Source organism: Adiantum capillus-veneris, chromosome 12 (genome assembly GCF_014529385.1).
Source record: "Adiantum capillus-veneris isolate H3 chromosome 12, ASM1452938v2, whole genome shotgun sequence".
NCBI lineage: Eukaryota > Viridiplantae > Streptophyta > Polypodiopsida > Polypodiales > Pteridaceae > Adiantum > Adiantum capillus-veneris.
The window spans coordinates 144826904-144835896 of NC_140942.1; the positions used below are offsets into that span (position 1 = coordinate 144826904).

General features: G+C 39.7%; 1 pseudogene; it reads left to right on the forward strand.

The window, feature by feature from the left end:
- Nucleotides 1–2674: 2674 nt before the first annotated feature.
- LOC147446637 (uncharacterized) lies at nt 2675–7734 on the forward strand (annotated as a pseudogene).
- Nucleotides 7735–8993: the final 1259 nt, after the last annotated feature.

Sequence of the window (8993 nt, forward strand, 5' to 3'; positions counted from 1 at the left end):
TTTTTCCTGGATTGAGTTATGCTGTCGAAACTTTTGCAGCTAGGTTATGTTCTAAAGTGGTTATGCAAGATTGGTCGTGCCTCACCCAAGTAGGGTGGAGATCTCACCCGTGTGATGTGATTGGATTATGGTTTATGGTTTATGGGTTTTAGATGGGATCATGAAGTGATCAAGATGGTTTATGGTAGATGTGTAAGGGTAGAGACCCTGTACAGTCTAACTATTTGAAAAAGGAATTGTCTGTGCATCTGAGAAGTGCTATTGTGATTGGACTCATGTGTTATGTTTCTCATGGCAGCGTCGCTACAAGACTAGGATGACGTACATCGCTTAGCCTTAGACTAAAGGGTCGCTGACCTGGGGCTTTGCTGGATCGGGGGTGTTGCCTAGGTCTTCTTCTTTTTGTTAGGCTCATCTACACGGTTAGTGCGTCGGGGGTTGAATGACCTACACGGCTAACGCGTCGGGGATCTTGCCTTGGCTTGTCCTAAACACCTGATGCTGGGGATCTAAGAGACGTGGCGCCTAAACTGGTATGGTTGGTGTTGATACCCTACCACCTACTGGAATTTGGGATCCTTTCAGAGCTCGGGTTCATGGATAGGGACGAAGCGGCCTCATCTATGTCTGGCTCAGGTAAGATGGAGGTGTTGTGGATTGCTCCCGGCAAAGTGAAATTCTCCCTGTCCGTAGTAGAGCGGAAGTGGATGGGTGGACCGATCGATCCCTACACAAGGTCCGGTGCTCTGCTAGTTATTTTGTCATAATTTTTTTGATGTTATGGTATACCTAGATTTTGTCATTGCAATAATACATGGTTTCCTGTTCTATTTAGATGGGCATTTAAAGATCCTCTGTTGTCAATTTCTCATGTCTCTGTGCACTCTATTTCACCCTCCACTATTCTCTCTCTCTCTCTCTCTCTCTCTCTCTCTCTCTCTCTCTCTCTCTCTCTCTCTCTCTCTCTCTCTCTCTCTTCCCGCAACGTGGTGTACACATATATTCACCCTCCACATATTATATATTTTTTTGAGTACGCTTTCATTCACAACACCCATTCAAGGGTAGCACTAGTCGCTAGGTATCTCTGGATGCAGTCCGACTCATGGCCTAAACTCCATGCTTGGGGAGGGGTATCTCTCACAGGCATGCACCCACCCTTGCGCGCGCGGGCGCACACACACACACACACACACACACACACACACACACACACACACACACACACACACACACACACACACACACACACACACACACACACATACACACACACAATTACATGAGGTATTTCACTCGACTCATCTCTTAAATTTGACAAAAAGAAGCTTGGCTGATAAGTATTTTGGGATCCCTTCATCTACATCTCTATTAAACCGCCCATTACATGATCACACAAACAGCTGTCGCAGTAAAAATAGGTGTTTGGACTCTCAACTAAAGGTAAGATACGAGTCGCCAAGACTAACTCATACTCCCGGGTGCGTGAAATACTGTTAAAATATCCTCTTAGTAGATGACCATAACTACGATACAAAAAAATCTTATGAGGTGGTAGGAATTGAGCTAGCAGGTATAACCGCTCAGAAAAACCTGGCTTCAGTGAATGTTCTATGTAATAATACCGTGTCCTTAAGCCCAGAGCCTCAGTTACCATCGCCAATCTGATATTGTTCCTAAAATGCTCGTGACCCCAAAGGGTTACACGAGTCACTCGGTCCTGATATGTCCACCATTTAGTTTGGAAAGCAGAGGTTCCTAATTGCGGGAATAGATGAAGTTCATAACGGAGTAAAGTTGCTCTCCGAGTAGATTCACCTGATTGATAAAGGTGAGCTGTTGCTATGGCAAAAACTAGTTCTTGACTGTAAGCCATAATAGGATAGATACACCTGAGGAGCAAATAAACTGATATGTTAAAACTCGGGAAAAGTAATTCCATACTGATACTATGGACGTGGTTGTGTAAAAATGTCATCTGTCTTTTATAGACCCACCTTATGAATTCGAGACAAAATTGGAAATAATAAATGATTACCTAAAATTGATGTCTCTAAGTAATGTAACTCACACCGTTAAGATCGGGTCATGAATATTGTACCCTAGTGGATAGTTATATGGCGTAAGCTAATTGTAGGGTTCTAATGAATAGATAACGGGTTTTGTATGATCAATGAGGGCTAGGTACAATAAGCACGTAATAGTTTACAGACCGGGTATCGACCGCGTAAGTGGTTTTTTTCGGTTGCCATGGTGTAACTTGGGACTATATGACTCGCCCTTGCATTTTAACTCAAAAAAAAATCTCTGCTGTATACACATAAGAGTACTCAGTAGCATTTAAAGTCTTCTCTGCATTTTGTTTCGTGCTTCCTGCTACACGCCACCTTCTGTGTGTAGGGTTTGGATTGCAGCAGCAAGTGTGGTGCGAATTTGTTTGAAACAACCGGATCTTTTGCTAGGGACAATCCCTGAGAATATGGCCCGTATGGGCAACCGCGAGTGTGGGTAGCCTGTCCGAGTCTGTGGTGTATCTTCTTCTGATTTGCATCAGCAAATATAAAAGCCTCTTTAAGGTGAGTACTCATACTCACTTAGCATCGTGCTTTGTATTCACTTGTGTGTGCATTCAAAACTATGTGAGTTAGAAGCTATTTACTACTGTGTGCTCAACATGCCGAAAAAGAATGGGAAGGAGATTGTGGAGGCTTCTGCGTCTTCTAATCTACAGGTTAACAGAAAATCTTTCTTGCTCTCAAGACTGTCAATAGATACTGTGAAGCTTTGCTTTGGAAAAACCTGTAAATAGACTTTTCTTTATAAGTAACCTGTTCCGGAAACTGTTCTTAATGGTTTATGGGGAGAAATGTGAGTGGTAAGTGTATGATTGCTTTGGGACAGATGGGAAGTTGAGATTCTCTTTGACTAATGATGTATGTTGCTATAAAATAACCGTAGAAAAATATATATAACCATGTTCTGGAACTTGGCTCTTCCTGGTTATGAGAAGAAGTGTGAATGGCTCATGTAAAACTAAGAACTACCAAGTTTTTTTTTGAATGATGGAAGTAATAAGTCTTGTTTCCATAAAATGGGCTGAAAAACCAGTATGGCTGCATGTAAAAGAGGATGGTGTGGTATTTAAAGGAAATGGTTTGTATATATGGTTGATGATGCTATAGTTGGTAAAATAGCTACTCAATATGGTAATGTACTTATGAAAGGGATACTGCAAATCTGAAAATAACCAAAATTTCACAAAACATGAGCTGTATAAGATTTGTTGGATAGTTTGGTTTTTTTGGAACACTACATTGCTGAGGTACTTTGGGTAAGAGGACAGACCCTGGACTGATTCGGTTTCTAGTTCGGGGGCCTATTTTATTGAATCGGCTAAAGATTATTCTGAGGTCATTGAATACAGGTTTCGAAAATGTTGCCCTGTCTTCTAATATTACTGTAGGTAGTGTGTGGCATCACATACCTGATTGTCGGAGTAAATATTGTTTTTGCAAATTGACTCAACCTTTTTTACCATAAAACATCACCTACAAGTAAGATTGATTTGTTTTCTTTAGTACATATGCCTTTCTTACCGAATCAGCTAAAAGTTATTTTGTATTTGTTGAGTATTGGCTTCTGATATGTTGCCCTATCTCAGATATTCTATAGAAATAAGGTGGCATCACATACCTGATTGAGGTTGAAAAAAGCAGGTTTCAAATTTACTTGATTTTTTTCATCATATGCTAGGAGGATTAGTGATAGTTTCTGGTGACCTATCATTGATTCAACGTAGTGATGGATTTCTGATGGCCATGGTTGGTTTGACCCTCGGCTATTCAATTAAATATGCTTGCCATCATCTGCTCGCTTCTTATTCTCACTCAAGTATATAGGAATTGGTCTTTACCTACCATCTTGAAGTATATACAAAAAAGCTTCTAGTGGGTTGGTTTAAAAGGTTCTCCATACTATAAGGAAAGTCATATATTTCCCTTTAGCGGATCTTCGCTGGTTACTCATATGTCATGTCTTTCTCGGACAAGGTCTGAGCTGGCTCTAGGGACTGAGTCGTCGAGTGTATTATGGTATGAAAGACAGTTTATAGCTGGCTTGGGCTACAGTATGTCAAACATGACATAATAAAAATAGATATTTCTTGATAAAGGAAGATTAATAAAAAAAAGGGGAAGCTCTGGTTTATAAACTGGTAAATCCTTAGATATTTTTTTGGGGGATATCTCAGCTTGTTTATAAAAGGGTTCTTGAAGTAGGATTTGTTCCAAAATATTGTTTTTTTCTATACTTCAAACCACAAGGAAGAGGTGGTCGTTAATAAACTGAGATCTGGCTTGAGATTAACTATGCCTACCTCTATAGAGTGAAACTCTCTCCAGTCGGATTAAAGAAGAAATTTTCTTTTTCCTAAAATCTTAGGTTTGGCAAAGAAAGTTTTTTTTATAAATATATATATATATAAAAATATAATCGAGAAATAACCAGATATATAGCTGCTTTATGGGTTTTCACTTCCTTTATCAGATTGGCCAAAATGCCAAGGAACTTTTTTTCAAAAAGAACAAAATACTAGTTAAGAACTGTGTTTTTTTTGTGGTGACATGGATAACAACTGGGATGCCCAGCATCACCTGCGTACAGTCACGTGCTAACGAATTGTTTTCTTGTGGCTATGGGTGCAGGTGAGGGATACCTTCTGTGATTAAAACATTCTGTTCTTAACAAATGGTGGATCTCTTAACGTGAAGCAAAATGTCCCAGACTTTGGGATTGCGGTTTCCCTCAATATATTCTGTTATCTTCATTACCTTGTACATAATTTATTTTCAACTGCAGTTAAATTAATGTACAAAGCCATTGTATTATTCTAGAATTGTTGGTCTGTGAACAGGTAGTGTTCGTTTGCGTATATATATAGATTTAGAACTGCTACACACACACACACACACCAAAAAAATTTCTCTCTCTCTCTCTCTCTCTCTCTCTCTCTCTCTCTCTCTCTCTCTCTCTCTCTCTCTCTCTCTCTCTCTCTCTCTCTCTCTGCTGCGCACCAATAAAGACCCTGCATCCTCCTTTTTTTTTCTCATCTCTCCCTTCTTCCTCGCTCTGCACGCCGACTGTGCCCCCCCCCCCCCCCGCGCTTCTTTTTCTCCCTCCTTTGATTGCGCTGCCAGTTCTTGCCACCCCCAACTCCTTTGACTTTCTTTAATAGTTTTTTTTAAAAATTTAAATTTAATTTAATTTTAGTTTTTTTAAAAAATCTCATTTCACTTCATTTCCATTAATTTCCTTTTCATTTGCATTTCAATTAATTCAGTTTAGTAAAAAGAGAAAAAATAAAGAAAATGAATAAGAATATTAAAAAAAATTCAAAAAAAGGGAGGCTAATTTTTTTATAAAAAAAGAAAATAGAAAGAGAAACAAATAAATAAACAAAATAACAAAGAGAAAAATCAAATAAAAACTAAAGAAAAAAGAAAAAAAGAATAAAAAATCAAATATAGTCGCAACAAATATAAAATTCATTAAAAATCATAAATGTTTTTGAATAAAAACCAAAAAATACAAAAAACAAAGAAAACCATTTAAAAAGAAAACAATTTCAAAAAAGCCCAAATAAAAGACAAAAAAAAAAATAATCCAAAAAACAAAGAATGAAAATAAAATCACCAAAATTATAAAAATAATAAAAAAATTCTAGAAAAAAATGAAAATAAAATAAATCAAAAACTTTTTTTTCAAAAAACACTAGAAAATTCATAAGGAAACCAAAAAGCATAATATATATATATATATATTGCGTTTGTTTTCCTTATTTGTTCTTTTGAGTCTTTTTATAATTTTTCTTTTTTACTTCTTGTTTCATTCATTTCTTTTTTTATTTTTGCATTCGCTTATTTGTTTTTTGTGCATATTTTATTTTAATAAAAAACGAAAAATTAACAAAAACTTGCATTTCATCTTCCCTTTCCCTCTCCTTGGCTCTCCCACGTATCCCACAGTTCGTACATGTTCCATTCATGCACATTTAGGCACAGTTGAACACGCTTAGAGGCTCGAAGAGTTAGATTTTACCAGATTTTGTTTGATTTTGTCCGAGTTACGCTTGATATGAGCCAGATCACACGCATAGACCCTGTTCTTACACGGATTTTGATTTTGTCCTATGTTGTGCTAGTTGACGATCCTTGCAGCCTATTCACATGCATTATTGCAATTTGGCTTGTATGACAGCAGATTCCACGCTTGACCACATTTGACCCTGATTTGGTGTAGAGATTTGTTCATGGCCTTGATATTGACCAGATTATGCTAGCTAGAGTCCATTCACATGCGAGATCTTGACTTGGCTTGATTTTAGCAATTGATCACACCCTTGCACATTTTAGAGCATGATTTGATACTTTGAGTGATTTTTGATCATGACTTGGGTCGAGAGACACTTTTTAGAGATTGTTCACACGCAGTGACCCTAGATTAGCGCTTGGCTAGCCTTTGATTGCCAGATTTTCCATAGATCATTAGATTTTGGTGACCATCACCCCTAGCGGCTCCGATTTAGTATTGTTACGATTGGTAGGAGAGTACGACAGACTTTTATGCTATTGTGATCAACCTATATGTCACTATCATGACATCACCCCTAGCGGCTCCGATTTAGTATTGTTACGATTGGTAGGAGAGTACGTCAGACTTCTATGCTATTGTGATCAACCTATATGTCACTATCATGACATCACCCCTAGCGGCTCCGATTTAGTATTGTTACGATTGGTAGGAGAGTGCGACAGACTTTTATGCTATTGTGATCAACCTATATGTCACTATCATGATATTGCTCTATATTATGTGAGGCTTTTGTCTCATAATCATTCTACTCCTGCTTTCCAGACACTTAGAGCCAGTGCACACCCTGTGCTGCATGATCATCTCATAGATTCCATAGAGGTACTCTACCGAGTCTAGAGGATAGAGATGAGACGTGAGATTATAATGGCATATCCTGAGGACATTGTTGACACACAGTCCCATCCAGTGACCGTTCAACTAAGATGGATGCATGACAATATGTTATATGCTGATGAGGATGATTGCATGTATTCTAGAGAGTCGCTGATGCCTGTCCAAGAGCCTCAGGTAGATTTTGGTACATCCATGGGTAGTAGGACCTATGTCGGTCTTGATGGTTGGAGCACATACACAATGATTTTTTGCCTTTCACATAGACTTACCCCTAGCCCTAGATCACCTATTCCTAGTGCCATCACGGAGCTAGAGCCAGTGTCTACTCACACAGTGAGATCACCCCATAAAACACCTCCAGAATTCCCACCTAGACCCATTGTGCCACATGACACCATAGACGATTCCAGATCTAGGTTGAGATCGGTGATTGACGCGTCTCTTGGGCAATTATCATCGAGAGATCTATGGACAAAGACTGAGACAAGCTTGAGACCACGATCCTCACATCCACCATCCAGAGTCACCCTTGACGTGACGAGTGGCGCACAACTGATTATACAGAGAGCAGAGCTACCACTAGTTACTGAGATGAGAGCACTCGATGCACGACCGATTGAGCCACCATGGATGACGTCACCACATTATGTATCCATGAGAGAGCATCCATGGACCTTGATGACAGTGCCTACCACACATTTTCCTTCAGAGGATGTTGCGACGACACCGATTCTTAAAGACATTCCATGATCACACGACCATGATAGAGTTGTGTCACACAATATTACAGCTTCAATGAGAAACATGAGTCCTATGACGAGCGATGAGCTCCACAAACTAGCTATTTCATTAGCCATAGATAGACCAATGCTAGTCTTGTGTGGTGAGCAGAGTGGATTATGAATATTTCATGATCTGAGCCTGACGAGTTTCTTTCAAAAACTCAAGAGCTTAGTTCAAGATACTCCTAGTTCAGGCTAGGAGTGCCAGGATCCTTTACAAATGAGTATGACGTGACGTTCTTGCCAATGCTTGAGATAGACTTACGAAACATAGACCCTCTATCCAATGACGAGTCCCTAGATACACATACTCATCCTACACTGGTAGAGTTTCATAGACTTGAGTATACACATACATATGTTGACAATTGTGAATGTAGGTACATACAAGAGTCTATCACACTTTGCACATCACCTCTGAGTGTGAGCGCCATGCTATTGTTTGATCGCGATCCTCGTGAGCGAGTATATAGAGGCACTGATCACACCATCTATGTGCTGACCATAGGATTGCGATATATGCCCTAACCACTGCTAGATCCAGCATGGTATAGAGCTAGATTACCTACAACATCTCCCACCTAGCCAAGTCATAGATGACCTCCTAGACCGATGGGTGATTGTCTTCCTTTGCGAGGGAATCCTAGGACTATGCCACAGGATGTAGCTCCAGAGCCTAGCCTACCACACAGTGATCCCCATCATTATGAGACTGACCCATAGAGTCAAAAAATGTTGCTCATCACATTGGTACCCATCAAAGTGACACACCATCAAGTAATTCACCTACATAGCAAACACATCACACAGATGTTGCCACCCAGACATTTGTTAGTGCTAAGACACAACCACATTCCTTGATCCTTGAGTAGGCAGATACGACTTGGGAGACATTTCCACTTCAGGTCCCTATAAAACACGTTGACAAGACCACCGTGGAGGCCACACCAAAGATATCAGAGCCATTGGAGCCTAGTTTAGCCTCTACACCCCAGTGTAGTGCTACTTTAGTAGGGAACATGAGGGATGCTAGCCATAGCTCGACTCATAGAGCTTACCATAGGACTAGACATGTTTATATTCCCCGCAGAGAGCTTCATGATAGATGTTTGTCTAGTGACAATATACTTGTGTGGATAGCAAGCCATAGAGAACATGATGGTGCACCACATGAATGGCTAGCTTCTAGATGATCACTAGAGGCACAAGGATTTTATGAGGGACATA